Consider the following 22,813-nt stretch of genomic DNA (forward strand, 5'->3'; position numbering starts at 1 on the left):
GCATCAAGGAAGACTCCTGCTGCTCCTGGTCTCGTCGTCCTGCCATTCTTCTGCATCGTCTGTGTCTGTGCTTCATCCAGGTTCTTTTTCAGGTGAAGGAGTCACTCCCCTGCATCTGCAGGCACCGCAACGAACCTGAACGGTCTGCTGTTCCTGATGTCCCACGGACTCCGAAAGACTCTGGAACATGTGTTCGTTCTGCAACTCCCTCGAGGCCTGCACTGTCTTCTCAGCAAGTTTGAGGCCAGTATCCCTTGTCAGAACCGCTGTAACAGAACCCCTGTGCTCCACGTCGACTTGCCGTTGCCAAGGCTTATTGAGTCTTTCCTCCAGAGATCTTCGGACTACAAGAATCTCCAGCATCTCCTGCTACCAAAATCTTCATCCTCACTGCATCCTCTGCACCATGGAGCAGCATCCTTTGTGAGCTGCTCAAGGTCCTCTTGCGACTCCTGTGCCTTCGGCCTGTGGGTCCTCTTGAGGGTCTTCTTTTGTTTCAGTGGTCTCCTCTGCTTGCTCGGTGCCTGCTCTGACTCTCCTGCACTTGGGAGTCCCTAGGAGAACCTTGCTGGTCCCGAGACTGCACCTTCTTCGTTTACCACGTCTGTTGCTGCTGCCATTCAATGTTCCCCCTAATTATTATTTTCTGTGTGCCGGAATAGCATCTTTGTGTGCACACATTTTCAGACAGTGAGCGCAACAGAGAGTGATCATAAAAAGTGTGCTATCATGCATGATGGAACTAGCACTACAAGGCCACACAAATAGCAAACAAACTATACAATGGAAAATAACAATACTAACTCCATGTAAAGGATGTCTCAATGAGTTGAATGATTGCCAATGATATAAATGTTGATCAGCAGCGGTTTAGTCTAGCTAGCCCGATGTTACCTCTTATTTACATCGCTAATAAATGACAGAAGAGCATTATAGAGCAATATATAGAAAAAGTTCATATCATTGCGAGGCTACAATCAAATTATGCAAAACAATTTGAAAGGGTAAGTCCTGGAAGGGAACTCTAGACTTATTACCAGGTAATTCTGATCCAACTGATCAAGTTAGAGGGCAGACCTGACATTGAGCACCAGGATATTGTAAATTTGTTGACTTTTCCATTTCAAAATCAGAAAAACTGAGCACATTGGCAAATCAGGGACCTAGAGAACAGTATATCAACTCTTAGAAACAGATCAAAAAATGAATGCCCAAAAACACATCAAACACTTTTATGGTGCTGGGTTGGTCTGCGAAAGTGGTCAAGCAATATTTGAACTCCAACATATGTCAACATTAATGCAGAGTACCTAGGTGCTAACATGAGCTTGATGCATAATGTATTCATGGAGTACCTTTTTTGTATAGGGCTTTGAGCCAGCTTTAGTTGTCTCTCCAGCTTCAATAATAAAAATCTTAAATAAAAATACCACCTATTAAATCGTGGCACTCCCTCTGTAAACACGTGAATCCAAAACTCAGTTTTGGTGTCTATCAGGGCTGCATAATTTTCCACTTTCATTCATTAAATTATATTGGCACTGAGGTCCCTGAAGACTAAGTTTGAATGATCTGTTTCTTCTCATAATCCCTAGAATTTGAACGGTCACCTTTGGAAACCTTGCCATCTTAACTTTTTCCACTACAAAGTGGAATTGTCTCCCCATATCAATTCATTTTGAATCTTGAGGCACTCTTGTGGTCTGACACCCTGTGATGACCTTGACTACCATGATTATAATTGACTTTCTTGTGTTATTTTATCCTAGCCTGAATGTACAACGTCTTGCATATGCCTTGTTTCTCTTAGGGGTTGGTTTCTTGTAATCTTGCAGTCTTTCAGTGGGAGCTGTCACGGAGTAGGACAGCCTTGCCAAGAACAGAACGTTTGGGATGTGCATTTGAAAGCATGAGAGAGAGCGAGGTGTGGAATGTTCTTTTTGGTCTAGAAGTGCTGTGTAATGAGCAGTGGTGCACAAATGTGCGCTGTGTTGTACATTAAGCGATGAAGTATGTGATATTAGAAGCAGTAGTGCACAAATGTGCAATATGTTGTACATTGATAAGTATTATGAAGTTCTTACTATTGGCTTTGACATGGCCTCAGGTCACCCTGAATTCTGACTCTGCCTGGCTTGAGCTTTATCTGTGTGCACAGCCATGCTTGCAAGTTGTTTGGGTTAATCACGTTCAAGGATTGTTTTGTGAGAGATTGTTTAATGTATCCTGGAAGACTTTTGTGAGTTCCGTACATACGAGAAGGTAGAGGGGACATGGAAACTCCTTCCTGCCATGGAATGCTAGCTTGGAAGCTGGCCAGTCCTAGTAAGTTTCCTTGTGCGGGGAGGATGATTCTCGAACCTTCTAGTGCTGTTTTGAGATTATAAAGCTGAGGGTTGTTGGATTTTGGAGTACGTGGGGGGTTGGACGCGTCTATTTCAGTACAGCGGAACCCTGGTAGCTGAGGCTCTTATCCCCGGCTGTTAATCCCCCGGTCAGGAGTGGGCTAAGATGCAGTGTTTGCACTAGGTGAAGTGTTGAGTTTTGACTATTGCCACTGTGATGTGTGGTTCCCGTGGCTGTGGTCATTTGAGGTATTTGAGCTTTGATTATTGCCATTGTGAAGTGCGGCCAGTGGCTTTGATCATTTGAGGTGTTTTCTTTATGATGTGTGAATAAGTGAGGTGCACATCCAAAGTAATGATTTGATGTATTCAGTGTACATCTTTCTTATCTCTTGCAGGACGGCCCATTATAGCTGCTTGAGTGTTATCTCATATTATTTGCTGCTTGTTTATTCAGTAGTATTATTCATGCATTTAACTGTTGCATTTACCAAGTGAGTTATTATTGCTTGCATATAAATTTATATCTCTAAATATATTTGAATGTTGTTATTTTGGCATCTGGGAAAGCCTTTCTGTTGGAGAGCATTGTGTAAAATAAAACCCCCAGCCGAATTAAAAAAAGAGATTCTTTGCATTTTGTAAAATAAACCCCTTTTCTAGGTGTTGTTGTGTTTTTATGTCTCCTGCTTCGCCGTGGGTTTTGAGCAACCGTGTGGGAGATTCTGTATTATCTGAAAGGCGAAGCAAGACAAGCACCAAGAAACTTTGATGTACATGTGTAATATTAGTATCCTTAAAATAGCATAATACACTTGGCTTTGTATCGCCTTATTCATCAATTGGCCTTTTCAGCTCTTATTCACATGTTACATACAGCAAATGGCAATAGATTATTCCACTTTAGCCACTGGCTAACTCGCACGGTGACTCACTTCATTTTGCATGATCACATGTGCAACAACCACCTAAAAGAAGGGTGCTTCAGTGACAAGTGTAGTATGCTTTTTTTCAATTTACCATTCTTTATCTTGCTATTGTATTTTTAAGTCGTCCTTGTGTGTTTAAAGTTGGCATTAAGGTGCAGTAACTCATACCCAAAACTCTATTTTCTTTTGCAAATAAGAATCAAATGTTCATGTCATGCACATTAAAATTAAAAAGGGTCTCTAAACCTAGGCTATATATACACACATCTGCCTGCTAGGAAACACCGATACTGCTGACTTAAAATTATATGCACTTTTTTAAAATAGTTTTTTCATTGCAATCCTATATCTTTTTTTCTTCCGTTTATTTTAATTTTTTACATATGCAATTGCATTTGCTTTTACTAGCCTTTTTTTCTACAAATTAACCATTTTACCAGCTTGCCAAGCTCAGAACTATTGGATTTGTGTATTTTCTCATTTGTACAAAATAATGTGAGTGTTGCTTTCTAACTCAGTAAAAATATCTATAAAGTGTTTGTGTTGTCAAAACTATTAATGACATTTAAAAAATACATTTTTAAGGAAAAATATGTTTACAACATACTTAAACTTTATTGAACAATTGAAGTAAATATAATTTAAGTGGCTCTTCGTATAAGCAATGTGGGGACCACAAACCTATACACCTGCTTAATCACTTGGATTAGTGTGCTATACAAATCAATATAACCTAAAGAACACATAACATGACAAAACAGACGGTGTTGTGTTGCTCATTAGAATTTTGTTAGTGGCACTTATTATGTAATGCTTTTTAAGTAGAACGTGAGAGAATCTGTTGGTTCCACGGATGAAAGTTACTGTTGACCTGTAGGGAAAAAGCAGTTTCTGGGCTGTCACTATATAAAAGCACCTTTTATCGTACAATTTATGGATGTTCCTTACAGACGGTAACCCCAATCCAAAAGAAGTGTTAGTTTTTGTGTTCCCCTTGGGTGGTTAGCTTTCCTGATTGACGCCATTTCTATTTGAAACTTCTCTCACCAACGCTCTGTTAGAATCTTTAATGCTGGTTCAAGGAAACAAGATGAAACTTCCAACTTTTGACAATTGTGTGTATCTATTAACTTGCAGTTTTCCCAGTGTTTGGCAGCTCTCATGAAAACGTATGCAAACAAGATACTGTGTAATTTACTACGGGAGGTAGGACAGGTAGTGAGGCAACATGGACAAGAAAGGGAAAGAGATGGGGCCTGTGTTCAACACAAACAATGGAAGGGTGTCAGCGAGGTACATGGGTCCCACAAGCACTTTTAACGCAATAGCAACCAGATTTGAAGCCTGGCTACGATAGCTACTGAGCCTCAAAACATCAATGTGGAAAAGGGGTACGATGGGGGGGGGCATATAACAACAGACAGCAGCAGGAGGGCTATATGGACAAGCAACATGAGTGAGGGGGGCAAGCAAGATAAGGCAACCAAGGATGTAGAGTGGGGTAGAATGAGGGCAAACGTAGGCACTCTTACGGAGTTTAACAAGGAACATAAAATAAAGTACACTCAGAAGCATGCAACCAGTAAAAGAACACTGCCCACTGAGGACAGTAAGCTTTACTTGGTCCATGCGCCACCGAATGGACAAAGACAAAGTTAAAAATAGAATTTGCAAAGACAATAAATCTTACTTTTGCAAAAATTGTTGGCTTAGCCAATATGTTTTAGCCATGTTGTACATCAGCAGGGCTACTGCTCAGCAGGGCTACAGGTTAATGGAATAAAGGAGAGTGAAGTGTCGTAGAGTAGAGTAGAGTGTTATGGAGGGGCATAGAGTAGAATTGAGTGAACTGGAGTGGCATAGCGTGGTGTAGAGTGCTGTGGAGTGTTGTGGAGAGAGTAGTGTGTAACTGAGTAGAAAGGCGTAGAGTGGAGTGGCACTGAGTGTCGTGGAGTGGTGTAGAGCAGAGTGGAGTGGCATAGAAGATGTTGCTTTGAGTGATGTAGAGTAGAGTGGCCTCGAGCAGAGTAGACTGTTGTTGAGTAATGCAGAAGAGTGGAACGGCATAAAGTGTCATAGAGCGAAGTGGCATAGAGTGGAGTGGCACAGAGTGGAATAGTTGAGTGAAACAGAGTGGATTATTGTGTCATAAAATAGAGTGGAGAAAAGTGGCATGGAGTGGCATAGAGGGAGTTGTATAGAGCGTTGTAGTGTCAGAGTAGAGTCGATTTTAATGGAGTAGAGCGTCATAGAGTGGAGCATTGTAGAGTAGAGTGTCGTAGAGTGGAGTGTCTAAGTGGAGTAGAGTTCCCTAGAGTGAAGTGGCATTAAGTACAGTGATGCAAAGTAGATTGGCGTAGAGTGCAGTGGCTTACAGTGCATCGGTTTTGATTAAAGTGGTGTGGAGCACATTGGAGTAGAGTGCAGTGACAGTAGAGTGGTGTAGAGTGCAGTGGCATAGAGAAGAGTGGTGCAGTGGCAGAGTGCAGTGGCGTACAGTAGATTATTTCAAAGTAGAGTGAAGTGGCACAGGGTAGAGTGGAGTGGCTCAGGGTAGAGTAGTTAAGAGTGCAGTAGCATGGAGTGCAGTGGTGCAGAATAGATTGGAATGGTGAGGAGTGGGGTAGAGAGTAGTGGCATTGATGGCATTGGCATAGAGTGCCATAGATTTACTTTATGCTCAGTAGCGTGAAGTGGAGGTGAGTACAGTCTTACAGAGTGTTGTGCAGTGAAGTGGCGTAGAGTGGCGCAGAGAGCAATGGCGTACAGTAGGGTGGTGCAGTGTAGAAAAGAGTGGCGTAGAGTGCAGTGATGGAGAGTGAAATAGTGTATTGTGGCATATAGTATAGAGACACAGAATACAGTGAAAAGTAGTTGGCATAGAGTGCATTGGCATAGAGTGCCGTGGTTTAAAGTAGAGTGGCATAGAGAGCAGTGGAGTAGAGTGGTGTAGACTAGATTGGCGTAGAGTGGTACAGCATAGAGTGCAAAGGCATAGAGTGGTGCAGCGTAGAGTGCAGAGGCCTAACTTGCAGTGTAGTAGTGTCTTCCACAATAAAGCATAGTGGCAGAGAGTGCTTTGGTGCAGAGTAGCATAGTGGCGTAGAGTGCAGTGGTACAGAGTGCATTGGTTTTGGGCAAAGTGGTGTTGAGTGCATTAGGGTAGAGTGCAGTGGTTTACAATAGAGTGGCGTAGAGCGAAGTGGTGTACAGTGGAGTGGCACAGAGTGCAGTGGCATAGAGTAGCGGCGTAGAGCGCAGTGGCGTACAGTAGTGCATAGTAGAGTGCAGTGGCTCAGAGTGGAGTAGAATGACAGAGTGCAGTGGCATAGAGTCCATTGCTGTAGAGCACAATAGCATTGAGTGCAGTGTTGCAGAGTATAGTGGCATAGAGTAAAGTGGTTCATAGTAGACTGGTGTGGTGTGGAATTCAGTGGTGAAGAGCACACTGGTGCATAGTAGAGTGGGGTAGAGTGCACTGGCATAGAGTAGACTGATGCAGAATAGAGTAGAGAGGCGTAGAGTGAAGAGGCATAGAGTGCAGGTTTTTAGAGTGTAGCAATGTAAAGTGTAGAGGCGTAGAGTGGACTGGCATAGAGTGGAGTAGAGTAGTGCAGAGGTGCAGAGTAGAGTGGTGCAGAATAGAGTGGCTTTGAATTTAGTGGCGGAGAGTGCAGTGTTGCAGAATAAAGTGTTGTGGAGTTCAGTGGTGTAGAGTAGAGTGGTGTAGAGAACATTGATGTACAGTGCACCGGAGTAAAGAAAATACCATGGCTGTGCCACATAAGGGATCTCGCCTTAAGGTTAGGCAGGCTGGACCTCTGAAAAACCCCTGAGTCTTCATGCCCAATGATATCTAGGTTGGAACTAGTGCAACTCTACAGGCATGTGTACATTCTGGCCATACAGGGAAGTCCCACTTGCGGTCGGATGACAACTGGGTTCTTATAAGTAAAAGATCTATATAGCAAGAAACCCTTCCTGGATGTGATCCATCCCCCATTGGGCAGGAAACTGTATGTGCAGTTTAGACTAGGGAATCTTCCATTATTTGCACACATAAGAAAATGGGCCAAAGAGAATACGGCTGAGTGTCCTGCCTGTAATTACAAGCTTGAGTCCGAAGCACATGTACTGTTTTACTGCCCTGCATATCAACTGCCTCGCAAACGCTGGTTGATCCAAATTTGCAGAAATGTAGGCTTTGAGCGCCATAGAGAGGCGTACAGAGTGCTAAAATATGACACGCACCCCCAATTGTGTTTGCTGTGTCACGCTTTTTAAACCATATGTGGCACATACGGTGGGGTTTGATTAAGAACCACACTGGGGAGATTTACGTGTAGGATGCAAAGGTCCACCTCAGTGCAAACACAATTAGGGTGCTCTGTCTCAGGATATATATATATATATATATATATATATATATATATATATCCTGAGACAGAGCACCCTAATATATATATATATATATATATATATATATATATATATATATATATATATGCCACACCTGAGGAAAATATCGGAAGCGTTTTTAATGAACTGCCCAAACAGAGTAGAATTCTAACACCCTCTATGGCGGATGCATTTCGGCGTGGTCTGCCTCTTCAGCGGCAAGTGTTTGAGGAAAGGGGTGTGAGCGAAGGTATATGTGTCCTGCCTTCTCCTCATTCACGGACTGCAGCTCCTCCCACACCGATGTCGTCACAGCATATACTTCCTGTGGTCCGCTTGGTCATCAGCGCTTACAGGTTCCAGCATGCAGTAGCAAAACTCTGGTAAGTATCGCCGAAAAAGTGGGAAAGAAAAATAATGCTCCAATGTCAGTGAATTAGCCCCAATGTCCATAAATACTTTAACTTGTGTTTTTTTCAAATGAGTGCTTTTACTGGATTCTAAAAGTGTATAGGACACTTGCGTTTTAATTACCACATCTTTGTAGAAGCTGGAGAATCCTGTCCCAAGCAGGCAATTTTGATACATGGAATATATAATTGCAAGTGCTTACTCTTTTTATGTATTTTATTGTTGCTGTGATTTTTAACTATGCACTTTTATGGCCCTAGTAGCCAAAATAAAGTTATCATTGAATTGAGTTTAAATTAATTGAATAGAGAGCCATAGAGTGCAGTGGCGTAGGGTAAAGTGGAATAGAGTGTAGTGGCGTATAGTGCATTGGAGTAGAGAGCAGTAGAGTGGCATAGAGTAGTGCTGAGTAGAGTGCAGTGGCATAGAGTGCAGTGGTGCAGATAAGAGTGGTGTATAGTGGAGTGGTGCGGGATAGAGTGCAGTGGCATTGAGTGGCAGAGAGAGCCGTGGCAGAGTGCAGTGTTATGTTAATTCAATTTATAATGCGCACAAATCACCCCAGGAGGTGTATCTCGGCACAACACAGCAACAATGAGTAAAGGTGAAGACTGATAAGGCCTGGAAAAATAACATTTTGTGAAGTTCCTGGATTTGAAATGGTCTGCGAATTAACGTGTATGAAATGGGAGTTAATTCCTTCAAAGTGGAGCCAGGTAAGGAAAGGATCTGCCTCCTGAGCGAGATTTCGTGATATTTGGGGTTGCCAGCAGGGCTTGGTCACTGGATCTCAAAAATCTCCAAGGACGATAGTGAAAGAGCTTTGCAAAAAGATAGCTAGTTGCAGTGCCCAGCAAGGACTTGTGAGTCAGGCAGCAAACCTTGACAATGATTCTCTTGCGAACCGTTGGGCACTGAAGCGAGCTCAAAAGAGGGACAGATGCTGTTCCGGCTGGAAGATGGAGGATGAGACATGCTGCTGTATTTTGGACGACTTTCAATCTACTTATAGTAGTCTCCTTTATGGAGGCCAGTAGAGCACTGCAATAGCCCAAGCGACTGATGAGGAGTGCTTGGACAAGAGTTTTTATCACATAATGAGGAAGGAGGAGGAAGACTCTCCATAATAGACATAGCATGTGAAAATAAGTAGTTGTTGTGGCAGTAACCTGATCTTTCATGGAAAGTGTTTGTTTGTGGGTATGCCCGGATTTCTTAAGACCAATTTTGGGAAGGGGCAGGACCAAGTTCTGAAGGTCACCATTTGGGTGTCCAAAACTGATGAACCTTGCCAAACAAGATGATTTCAGTTTTGTTGGCATTCAGCAGGAGACAATTTGCAGTCATCCCGGGTACCATAGCAGTTAAGCCTGCTGCGAAACAGGCTTTAACATTCTTTAGGTTATGAACCAAAGAAGATATTAACTGTGTGTGCGGATATAAAAAAAAAGGTAGAAAGCCAAACCTTCTGGCAAGATTGGCAAGGGCCATATATATATTTAAAAGCACAGAGTTCAAACAGGAGCCCTGGGGCACCCCTTTATCCACTTTCACAGTGCTCAATTTATAAGCTCCCAAGGAAATAGTTTGGGTGCGATCAGTTAAAAAGTCCTTGAGCCATGATAATGCTATCCGATGAATTCCTAACATCTGTAATCTCAGCAGCATTTTAGAATGAGAGACAGTGTCAAATGCTGCTGAGAGATCCAACAGCACAAGCAGTGAAGTGGTGTTGTTATCAAGAGAATATCCAATGTGGTCGGTCACTGCAAACAAAGCTTTTCTCTGTACTGTAAGACGTCTAAAACCCGCCTGGAAAAAGCCCAGCAGCGAATTTGCTTCAAAGTACTCCAGGAGAGCAACCCTTGACCCTTCCAGGTAGGTCGCTCCCCCTCCGCACAGCACCGCCTGTGTGTCCCTGCCCCAGCTGCCGCTGCTGAGGGTTCGAAGCCCTCCTCCACCCGCAGGCTACCACCTGCGCCTCATCCCTGGTGGCCAGTGGTAGGCCGTAGGTTTGCTCATCCTCCATTGTATTGCCTGTATTTTCTTTCATTGCTCCCGTTGTAGTGACTCAATTTTCATTGCTGTGTCTGTGACTGCTGTTGTCTTCTTCCCTGCTGCCTGTACGTGGTCTGTGCCCTTTCTCTCCCACTGTTCCCCTCGCTGCCCCCGTGTCTCTCTGCCCGGTTTCCCTTCTGCTCCCCTCGCTGCCCCCGTGTCTCTCTGCCCGGTTTTTCCTTCTGCTCCCCTCACGGCCCCCGTGTCTCTCTGCCCGTTTTTGCCTTCTGTTGCTTAGCTGCCCCTGCATTTCTGTGACCTTTCTGGCTTCTGTGCCACTCGGTTCCCCCCCCCGTTTTTTGAGACCTTTCTGCCCTTTTCTTGTGATCTTTTGCCTTCTGTGCCACTTATTTCCCCCGTTTTCTGGGCCCTTTTGCCCTTTTGTGACCTTTCTGCCCTCTGTGCCACTCGTTTAACACTAAATTGTTGTGCCCTTTGCCTTCTGTTTCCATCGTCAACCCTCACCGCCCCGGCTGCTGCGTCCCCTGCGGCTCCGCCCCCCTGACTGCCCATTCGCTACCCCTGCCTCCCGCCTCCCAGCTGCTCCTCACTCCCACCTCCCCATACATGCCTGCCGCTGCGCGGCCGCGCTGGCGCGCGGAAAGCCCGACTGTGCCCGTCCATGCCTGGACCGCGCCCAGCGCCAGCACCCCTGGCCCCCGCACCCGCCAGGACTACCACCGCTACTCTGACGCCAGCACTCTGCACGCTCTCAACCCCGGACGGACCCACAACTGCTTCAAGGCCACCCCTAAACACACACACGGTCCCTTCACCTGCCGGAACTGCAGCTACACCAGCCACAGAGCCGACGAACACCCGCCAAGAAAGACCTCAACCACCTCCGATTCATACTACTGAACACCCGCTCCGCACCAAACATGCCGTCGAGCTCTGGGACCTACTCAACACAACCTCCCCGGACGTCGCCTTCCTGACAGAGACCTGGTTGAACAACTCCTCCGCACCTGACATCGCCATAGCCATCCCAGAAGGCTACAAGATCACCCGCAGAGACCGCACCAACGGAGTCAGAGGAGGAATCGCCATCGTCCACAAGAACAGCATCAGGGTCTCGACTAGCACAGACGACGTGCTCAGCACCGCCGAACACATGCATTTTCAGATCCACACAGACCCCAACTCCACCCTCAGAGGCACCCTCGTCTACCGACCCCCTGGATCCCGCCCCCAGTTCAGCGACTCCATCAGCACGCACGCCCTGACCTCCACCGACTACATCCTCCTCGGAGACCTGCACTTTCACCTTGAGAACAACAACAACTCCACAACCCTGATCGATAACCTCGCCAACCTCGGACTGAGACAACTCGTCACAACGCCCACCCACACCGCCGGCCACACGCTCGACCCAGTCTTCTCCTCAAGCCCGCACGTCTCCATCAGCCACACCACCGACCTCCTCTGGACCGACCACCTTTGCATCCACTTCACCTTCCAGAAACCCACCACACACCACCGCACCCAACAGATCCCCCTCTGCCACCGAAGCAAAATCACGGAAGACCAACTATATGCAAACCTCGCTCTCAGCCCACCCACCGAATCCTCCAACACCGATGTCGCTGCCCACAACTTCAGACGCTGGATCGAGGACTGCGCCAACACCCTCGCCCGCTGAAGAAACCCCTCCACAGAGACTCCAGCAAGAGGGCCAGCTGGTTCACAGCAGAACTCCTAGATTTCAAGCAAGCCAGCCGGAAACTAGAGAAGAAATGACACAGTGAACAAACTCCGGACAGCCACACAGCACACAAGGACGCCATCCGCAACCACCTCATCAGGGCTGCCAAGAAGACCTCCTTCAAAGACCCCCTCGACAACAACGCACACCACAGCAAAGAGCTCTTCAACATCGTGAAGGAACTCTCTAACCCCAGCTCCAACACCAACGACTTCCCGCCGTCGCAAGCCCTGTGCGACTCCCTCGCCACCTTCTTCCACCGCAAGATAGCAGACATCCACGACAGGTTCAACACCCAGACAGCCCCAACAGACAGCAACACAACAGACCCTCCGCACACCATCGACCACGTCCCCTTACTAGCCTGGCGTGAGCGTCAATGACACCATAAAGCCCATGATCACAATCCACTCTGGCTCTCCGTCAGACCCATTCCCGCAGCACGTCTTCAACAAAGCAAGCAGCTCCATCGCACCCCACCTACGCAACGTCAACAATCTCTCCCTTGAGACCGCGACCTTCCCAGAGAGCTAGAAACACGCCAAGATCAACGCCCTACTCAAAAAACCCAAGGCAGATCCAAGAGACCTAAAGAACTTCCGACCCATCTCTCTGCTCCCCTTCCCGGCCAAGGTCATCGAGAAAATCGTTAACAGACAGCTAACCCGATACCTCGAAGAGAACAGAATCCTGGACCCTTCCCAGTCAGGGTTCCGCAGCAACCACAGCACCAAAACAGCCCTCATCGCCGCCACCAACGACATCAGGACCCTGCTAGACAACGGGGAGACTGCAGCACTCATCCTCATAGACCTCTCCGCCGCCTTCGACACCGTCTGCCACCGCACACTACGCACACGCCTCCACGCCGCAGGGATCCGAGACAAGGCTCTGGAATGGACCACCTCCTTCCTCTCCGGCAGAACGCAGAGCATCCGCCTCCCCCTGTTCCGTTCCGAAGTCTCCGAGATCATCTGCGGCGTACCCCAAGGATCCTCCCTCAGCCCGACACTGTTCAACATTTACATGGCCCCGCTTGCACACGTCACCCGACAACACAACCTCAACATAATCTCCTACGCGACGACACTCAACTGATCCTCTCCCTCACCAAGGACCCCATCACCGCCAAAGCCAACCTCCATGAAGGAATGAAGGCCGTCGCCGACTGGATGAAGATCAGCCGCCTGAAGCTGAACTTCAGACAAGACGGAGGTCCTCATCCATGGCTCCAACCCGTCAGCCTGGGACGACTCCTGGTGGCCAACAGCACTGGGGGCAGCCCCGATCCCGACCGACCACGCACGCAACCTGGGAATCATCCTCGACTCAACGCTCTCAATGACCAAGCAAGTCAACGCCATCTCCTCCTCCTGCTTCAACACCCTCTGCATGCTCCGCAAGATCTACAGATGAATCCCGTCAGATACAAGAAAGACAGTCACCCAGGCCCTCGTCAGCAGCAGACTCAACTACGGAAACGCCCTCTACGCGGGAGCCCCAACCAAGCTCATCAATCTACTACAATGCATCCCAAACGCCTCGGCACGACTGATCCTCGATGTACCACGACACGGCCACATCACCCCCCCACCTGAGAAACCTGCTCTGGCTCCCCGTCAACAAGAGGATATCCTTCAAGCTCCTCATCCACGCATACAAGGCACTCCACAAGACCAGCCCAGCCAACCTCAACAGACGGCTCTCCTTCTACACCCCAACCGCCAGCTACGCTCCGCCGACCTCTCACTCGCCACCGTCCCCGCGCATCCCAAGAACAACCACCGGCGGGAGATCCTTCTCTCACCTCACCGCCAAGACATGGAACACCCTCCCACTGAGCCTACGACAGACCCAAGACCTGCTGACCTTCAGGAGGACACTAAAGACCTGGCTGTTCGATCAGTAGTGGCCCCCACCTCCTCCCCCCCAGCGCCTTGAGACCCTCACGGGTATGTAGTGCGCTTAACAAATGACTGATTGATTGATTGATGAGTTGGATGTTAATTTGACCCTCCAACAATTTGCCCAATAATGAAAGAAGAGAAATGGGTCTATAGTTGGTAAGATCCATAGGTGGCAAATTATTTTTTTTTTTTTATGGATGTAACTAGTGCTGCTTTCCAAGCCAAGGAAAAATATGCCTGATGAGATTGATAGATTGAATAATGAGCAGATAGCAGAGGCAAGCTAAGAGGACAGTGAGGTGGTCGTGCAAGCTGGACAGATATCAGAGGGGGACCCTGATTTAGCCATACCTAATGCTTTCTGGATAGATTCTGGCCACAATGGCTTAAATTCACTTAAGGTTAGACTATTGGTAGAGCACATGAAATAAGTCTTAAGCTCCTCGCTGTTTTGCTCAATTATACTAAGGACATTCTGATAAATGTCATTAATTTTGCTTTTAAAATGATCTACTAAGGAATCGCAAAGGGATTATGACGAAGCAATATCAGAGCAGAGTAGACTGTCGTGTGAGTGCAGTGGTGTATAGTAGAGTGGCATAGAGTACATTAGCTTGGAGTGCAGTGTCATACAGTGGTGCAGAGTACAGTGGTGCAGAGTACAGTGGTGTAGAGTGCCGTGGCGTAGAATGGTGCTGAGTACAGTGGCATAGAGAGCAGTGGCATAGAGTACAGTGGTGTAGAGTAGAATAGAGTGGCTTAGAGTATAATGTAGTATGGTGTAGTGGCATAAAGTGTGGCAGAGTAGAGGATAGTGGCATAGAGTGCAGTGGTGCAGAGTAGTTGGTGTAGAGTGCAATAGTTTTGAGTAAAGTGGTGTAGAGTGCATTGGTGTAAAGTGCAATGGTGCACAGTAGAGTGAAATGACGCAGAGTGAAGTGGTACTGAGTAGAGTGTATTGGCATAGAGTGCCGTGTTTCAGAGTGGAGTGGCATGGAGTGGAGTGGGGCACAGTGGCGAAGACAGAAGTGGTGCATAGTAGAGCAGTGTGGGGTAGAGTGCTGTAGATTAGAGGTGTTTAGTTAATTGGCTTAGAGTTAAGTGGTGCAGAATAGAGTGCAGTGATTCAGTGTGGAGTGGCGTATTTGGAGTTCTGCACAGTAGACTGGAGTTTGGTATTGTGGAATATGCATGGTGTGGTAGCACACTTCCATTACAGACAACACATCTTCAATTATAATCACCATTACATTTGCACAGACATACAATGTTATGGATAAAAGTATACAGTGCACAAATGATAATGTGTGGAAATCTCAACACGTAGTTTATTGATTTGTTTCGATCGTTTTAAAATATTTGTTTCCCCAACCCATCAGAATTACCAAATAATGGGCTTTTCGAAATTTGAAATATCTGCACAGTTCATTTACAGACAGTTACATTTTACTCTGTGCTAGAAAAAAACTAAAAAACAGCCTTCCTCAAATACTCCCACGGAAATCCTCTCACTTTGAAGTTAGAGGTAAATACCAAACTCCCTGGAAGACAGAGTGTAATCTGGTCTCAGTTTTAGAATGGACAGCAAATGTAACAAGATAGAGTGCCGTGGCGTAGAATGGTGCTGAGTACAGTGGCATAGAGAGCAGTGGCATAGAGTACAGTGGTGTAGAGTAGAATAGAGTGGCTTAGAGTATAATGTAGTATGGTGTAGTGGCATAAAGTGTGGCAGAGTAGAGGATAGTGGCATAGAGTGCAGTGGTGCAGAGTAGTTGGTGTAGAGTGCAATAGTTTTGAGTAAAGTGGTGTAGAGTGCATTGGTGTAAAGTGCAATGGTGCACAGTAGAGTGAAATGACGCAGAGTGAAGTGGTACTGAGTAGAGTGTATTGGCATAGAGTGCCGTGTTTCAGAGTGGAGTGGCATGGAGTGGAGTGGGGCACAGTGGCGAAGACAGAAGTGGTGCATAGTAGAGCAGTGTGGGGTAGAGTGCTGTAGATTAGAGGTGTTTAGTTAATTGGCTTAGAGTTAAGTGGTGCAGAATAGAGTGCAGTGATTCAGTGTGGAGTGGCGTATTTGGAGTTCTGCACAGTAGACTGGAGTTTGGTATTGTGGAATATGCATGGTGTGGTAGCACACTTCCATTACAGACAACACATCTTCAATTATAATCACCATTACATTTGCACAGACATACAATGTTATGGATAAAAGTATACAGTGCACAAATGATAATGTGTGGAAATCTCAACACGTAGTTTATTGATTTGTTTCGATCGTTTTAAAATATTTGTTTCCCCAACCCATCAGAATTACCAAATAATGGGCTTTTCGAAATTTGAAATATCTGCACAGTTCATTTACAGACAGTTACATTTTACTCTGTGCTAGAAAAAAACTAAAAAACAGCCTTCCTCAAATACTCCCACGGAAATCCTCTCACTTTGAAGTTAGAGGTAAATACCAAACTCCCTGGAAGACAGAGTGTAATCTGGTCTCAGTTTTAGAATGGACAGCAAATGTAACAAGATAAGAACAAGATTTAAAGGCCAGAAATCGAGCGCTGGTGGGTGTATAAGGTAAATAGGATTTGGGCAAGGGAAGAACGGATCTCCAACGAGAAAGTCTAAAACAAATAGAGCCATCAACTAGAAAGCAAGCAAATGTGAGTTACAAACGACAAAGTCAGTGGTAAGCAATGGGCGAGATGCATTCCCAGGGAGGCTCTCCGAATGTCCCCAAAATGTCACTAGCAAACCAGACAGCTGCTTTCTCTGGTAGACTTCGACCTAAAAATGAGTCGCTGACCAATAAGAATCAAGGAAATTAGGGTGCTCTCTCGTCTTAGGTTTATTCAATCAGAGCCTAAAGAATTTCGCGATATTGCGATGTACAAAATAATGGCCAAATTCTCACTGGAGTACGGTGCCCACAATATTTAACAATTAGGCCACCAAAAACAGAAAATAAAGACACATGTGCTCACGAAGATTTCTTTATATCATACTGTGATAGGCACATCCTGCTTGCACTGCAGCACAGTTCACCTGAGCCTAGAGAGTCAGGAGCCTGACAAAGGCCCACAGACAGATTCAGACTCTGAAGGGATGAATTTTAGCACAGCCCATGCGTGTGGCAACCAAATGCAGCAGCCCCATTCCATCCAGTGCAGAGATCTGGTCAAAAGATGCACAACAAACACTTTAAAACCGTGTGGGCCCTCTTATCCATGGCTAAAGAGGTAGAATACACATGTGCGGCCATCACAGCCAGAGTTGGCATACTCTTTCCTGGAGCTAGGCAGCTGTCAGACACCAGTTGTCCTCAGTGGAAGAAGGTGTTTGTCCTCTGCACCTAAGACAGCACCGTGGACAGGGTCATAGCTTCCACTGGTGCAGCTGCACCAGGCCCCGGTCATCTGAGGGGTCAATGTATCCTGGTTATTACTGTGATTTACAGTACAAACAGTGGACAGGGGGGCTAATTTCCTTCTGTGCACTACAGCCGATGACATACTGGCAACGCCACTCTCTGTGAAAGCAGGAAGTGCCTTTTCTACCCTCTGCAGTAACGCAAAAACACTATCTCTGGTAACCTCATTCAATGCACCATCACCCAGACAGACAGCAAATTGATGGAAGTATTGGCAAAGCAGACAGACATGCTGATGTCCAGCTGTGACCGGGCTTCAGGGCGCTGTGGTGTGATAGGTGAATTCCGGGGTTTCTGGAGAATGGCCAGGAGGCTTGAAACCAGCACTGCTGATATGTAGCAGTCCATGCACTTCATCAAACAAGCACTGGCAACACCAATAGGTCTCGCCTACCCAGGTATTGGCTGTTAATGTTTTTAGTTATGCTGCACAGTAGCGAAGCTGCTGTGCAGCATTACTGAATGTTAAAAAATTTTTAAAAAGAGCTATGATGCACTGGCCGCATGATAGCGCTTTTTTATTGCTGGTGGTATGGAGGGCATATGGGGAGGGAGCGATATAATGCCATCAGCATGCCCTCCTCATAGCCGTTTTGTTTTTGTTATGGCGGGTGGGAGAGAACACATTTGACATCACACAAATCTGTGTGCAGCCATCCACATAAAAGTACTGCACCCTAAATACAGCTGCATGTGAGATCACACAGAAGGGTTTTTGACGCAGTTCTCTCAAGAGGAGGCAATCCAGAGGCATAGAAAGCCAAGCCTAACGGACTAAACAATTCTGATGAAATCCTAGCTGCACATTACCCCCTCATCCGACCTCCCTGTCACAGTCTTACATCAATGAGCGGCAGCTCCCCATCCTGTGGGATTTAAAACCTCTGACCTCACACCCGGAAATCCTATTATCCAAAGCCAATGAAGCCGAACACAGGGAGGGATGGGAACCAAGACTGTGATGGGGAGGTTGTAGACTCGGAGCAATGAACCTTACCGGTAAGAAACCGGGCAGTAGAAGTCACTCTGAATGTCCTACCCCTACTTCAGGGAGATTTGCACAAGCACTCAAACACAGATAACCCTGGGGCACAACTCCTGAAGCATGACTGACTGCAGAGTGACAGCTAAAAAAGCGTGCACGTCAGTGTCCAGAAACCTCAAACTGTGAAATAAACAGATATACATACATACTCTCACACATAAACACACAGAACCCCCAACACATCTGCAAGAGCAAAAGAGGGACCTATAGCAAAAGAAGCAGGCCGCATTTATGTTCGCGGATGTGCCTACACATAAGTGCTACGATGTGGACCAGAAATACCTGGTGATCCTGGTGTGTGCCATAGACAAATCTAAGAGAATGAAGTGGAGTGCATCAAAAGTGCAAAATTAACAAAGATACTTTGAGCTCATTCTGGCAGCAGAAGTTCTAATCTGAGACTTGTTACTGAGGCCGACTGAGGCCCTGCAATATCCTGAGTGCTTCCAGAGCAATAGCCTGGAACACCAACTTGATTGAGGGATCGCTTATTCCAATTGATCACAAGAGGTCACTTTGGACCTAGGCTACAATTCACCCAGTATACCTGTGGAGTGCGATAGTTCTCAACATACACCTTTAACTTCAGCAAAAAGATACTCGCCTACTGAGCCCCGACAAAGTTCTCATCATCAGAACGAAACGTGTTGGCTGACCGTAAAATCTCCAATTCTGTGAGAACTAACAGATTGAAAATAAAGACTCCTTTGAAAAACTAAATATTGACTTCTTGGACTTCATCACCTGGCGCACGCCCAACCCCTCTATTGCATCAAAAGTGCCTTCATGTGACAAACTACTGCAATTAAACACGTGCCTGATCACCTGCCTTTCAGTCAGGGGGATAATGCAACTCCTGTTATTGGCAAAGTGTGCCTGCATCTGACTATGTGACATCTTCCAAACAGGACATAACTTGCTGCACTTTTCCACCCAGTAACTGAAAGATACGTAACAGATACACCTGTTTCTCTAGAATTGGTTGACTACAGCTAAGTTAAAAAAAATTGTGGACCTTTCAGTGATAGCTGCATAGCCTGTTAAGGATCACAGACTAATTTCATGTTGCAAGAGCATCAATAAAAAGCAGAAGCGTATGTTAGGACAGGAATGTCCCCTGCAAGGTAAACAGATGTGCCCCCTGCTCTGAGTACCTGGCTACATATGAAACTGTTTTTTGACATTCAGCCCTGGCGTCAAGCTAATTTAGTGTGTATGCAGAGAGTTAGGCCTGCCCCTGGTGATTCAAAGTTGAGAACTTGGCTGGGCTCACCAAGCGTGACTACTGTCCTGGGGATATCACATAAAGCAGAAGCGGCAACATACTGTATTTTGTGAATCATTAATATGACTAGAACTACTTCTCGGTGTCAAGGAGATGCAAGCCTAGTGGTTCTTCTGCTGGAAAAGTCTGCTGTTATGTGAAACACAGAACCTTGAGATGCTATTCTGTGTGCATGTATGTGTAATAAATGTGTAGCATTTGTACAGCAGTCAGATTCTGTGTTGCATGAGTCTGTGTACTTGGCCCAGTGGGATCCATTTTGGGTACCATGAACATGAAGGATGTGGACTGCTTCACCAAGAAAATGACATTTTAAAAACAACCACTGGCAGCCAGTTCTCAAACCTTGGACAGTGGATCTACATCTCCTTTCTGGAAAATGTATTTAAAAGAGGGTTGTAAACTATATCTGTTTGTTCCAGTTCCAAGTTACAAAGGAAGGAAGCGCTATGTGGAGTACTCAAAAGACTGCTCAATTACCAGGATTGGTGCCTGCAAGACATTTGTCGCCCATGTGTGAGGGCCTGCTGAGCATCTAGCCCTTCAGAATCAAATCCTGAGTTCCCTCAAACTTAGATTTTCACTACATTAGGGGATGAAAGAAGACAGTGACACCTTGCCAGGATGAATGAAACATCCTACCGCTTCACATATCATATCCTCCTGCACCTAAAGCACTCCTTGATTTGTCATCTCTGACTGGCTACTATCTGGACATTTGGTGTCCCACAGTAGCTCACTGTGGAACACAGAACAGACAGCCTAAAAGCAGAACAACCCCAAACACAGTTGGCTAGCCACTACTTGTTATGCTTGGCTTAATCTATGTTTCAGAGTGTTACCACAATGAATTGCAATCAGACACTCCTAGGTACTTAAAACATGCCCATTTTTTTTCAAAGTGCATTCTACTAGTTTAAGTCTGAACAGAAATGATTAAGATTAAAATAAAGTGCCAAAAGTGCAAAAAAAGCAACTCTGAGCAACAAAATTTCAATTTTTGCACCGCAATATTTGTCAACCTATGCCATAACATCCTGGGAGGGTCTTACACATATTTTACTATACACTTGAAAGACTGTAGAAAATTAATGTAGGACCCTTTCAAAATAGTTCTAGATGCCTTGTGACGAAGGGAAGTTTGATGCACATTGTATGGGACTATTCTGATATTCAAAGATAATGGAGGGTGGCCCAGTCGTATTTTCCAGAAACAACGGTACAATCGATTGACTTAACACCTAAAGTGGCGCTCTGGGGGATTATGGAGGAGATGGGGACTCCAGAGCAGCATGTACACTCATTGGCTTGGGATTCCTAATCAGCAAAAGGGATATCACCAAGAAATAGAGAGCTAAACCTCCCCCAACAATTCAGGAATGGAAACAAGGCATGGACTGATGTTCTACACTAGAAACATTGTTTACATGGCTAGGGGATATCCACAGAAATATGAAAAGATGTAAAAGAAGTGAGCAGGGGCGTAGCTTGGTCAGTAGGAGTGGGGGGTAAACTTCAGATTTACTGCCAGTCATGCTAGCATATCAGGTTAATCATGATATGCTGGGGAGGTAATGGGGAAAAAATGAAACACTTATCCCTGTGCTGCAGCCTCTAGGTCCTCTTCACCCACTTCCAGGACTTCAGGCAAGGAAGCAGGAAGCATCCGGCTCCCAGGCTCTCCATAGCCAATCACAACGATGCAATGCAGCGTTGTGATTGGTCCCTCAGCCAGGGAATGGGAGCCTGGGCATGTTCTTCACTCAGGCTGTAATTAAGCCTGGGTGAAGAACATGCAAAGTGCACATTACCTGCTGCCCGAGACGGTTGGCCAAAGCCCCATGTGCACTTGGCATGGGCAAACCAATCCTCCCCTGCCCTGCTCTGTGAACAGAGCAGCCTGCCCCTACCCAGCAGAGGCAGGACGAAAAAAATAAAATTATAATAATAATGTTATTATCATTTAATTTTTCCTTTTTGACCTGATCAGTGGGGCTACACTCCTCTGCCTTAGCAGAGGCGCCGTCCCTGGTGGGAAGCAGCACATGAGCGGGGACTGAAGGATCAGCGGAAAGGGGAAGGAGTGCGTACTGTGAGGGGTACTTAAAATACAATATTTTGACAAATAACCATGTTTGCAGATATTCAAAATAGAGTGGTGTGTGTGTGTGTCTGAGACTGAGTGAGTATTTAACAATCTCAGCTGAAATCGAAGACATCTTACCATACCCGACTGAAAGCACCTGTACCCAATTATTTATTAAATAATATATATATTAGGGGGTGTAACACCCCAAAGACCCCCTGAAGCCACGCCATTGGAGGTGGGTGGAAACTATGTAGACACATGACAACCGATTTCTGACTGGGGAGAGATCTGCTCCATTTTCTTTGTCTTTCATTGCATCATTACTGTAAAACATGATTGTTTGTTTAAAATATACACTGTACAGGATTGCATTTCCGTTTACTTCCTGCCTGCTTTCGTTTTGGAATACCAATGATTCTGAAAAGAATAATATGATCATTTGAAAGCCAAGGTCATATTTGGCAGCTTTCTAGTACATGCTGTGCAGAAACACATCTCATGCTGCAGTTGTCAAAGCTGGAAACTTGGTGTGGCCGTTTTCAAAGGTGTAAACCACAGCCATGGAGGAGTACAAGGAGAAACAAAAACGTGCCATGCAACGTTCTTCACAACTAATATCTTAGGATACTCGATCTGCCGTCTTTAACCGAATATCTAAGCAAAAAACGGCCACGGCAAACGTGTATCCAAACCAGAACGGCCTATTGTGCCGAAACATCAATGACACAACATAAACTGCTGGATAGACAAGCATTGAAAACGCCACTGGGCTTGACTCTAATTGGCTGCACCCTGCAGTCACAAACGCACACTGTCCCCCCTGTATGCACTCCTCCCAGTATGTCCTCGTGCAGGCTCACCTCTCACCCTGCAGTCACACAGGTGCACTACTCACCAAACACTCCTGGAGGCACAGCTCACTATACACTCGGGCACAAGTCTCACTCTGCACGAACAGAGACACATGGTTCGCCATTTCAAATTAAAGAAGTGTAAACACTCAGTACCTGCCCATTCAAACATGGAGGGAGGTCCAGAGTCCACAAACCGGGCAGTATCGCCGCAGGTGCACTTTAGGAAGCACTCTGAACACACAGCTGGAAACTTTTGCTCTGAGGGAGGACCGACTATACGCCTGCTCCCTGGGCGAGTGCCGCCTAGAGCAGGGGAAGGTCTCTTCCGGTGAGGACTTCGGACTTAGTCCAAATTCT

At 46.0% G+C, this 22,813-nt stretch overlaps 1 protein-coding gene across 3 annotated transcripts in view; it reads right to left on the reverse strand.

Annotated features, from left to right (window-relative positions):
- Positions 1–22,813, reverse strand: part of TKFC (triokinase and FMN cyclase) — a 348,508-nt gene that overhangs the window by 175,565 nt on the left and 150,130 nt on the right. Inside the window, exon 1 of one of the 3 annotated variants that reach the window (XM_078680628.1) lies at positions 22,610–22,806. The exons of 1 other annotated variant lie outside the window; for it this stretch is intronic. The gene's annotated coding sequence lies outside the window, so the exon portion shown is untranslated. Of the gene's footprint in view, positions 1–22,497; positions 22,807–22,813 lie in introns of those variants that run through there. One more of the 3 variants, XM_078680629.1, reaches the window with a different exon arrangement.

This window comes from Lissotriton helveticus, chromosome 3_1 (genome assembly GCF_964261635.1).
Source record: "Lissotriton helveticus chromosome 3_1, aLisHel1.1, whole genome shotgun sequence".
Lineage (NCBI taxonomy): Eukaryota > Metazoa > Chordata > Amphibia > Caudata > Salamandridae > Lissotriton > Lissotriton helveticus.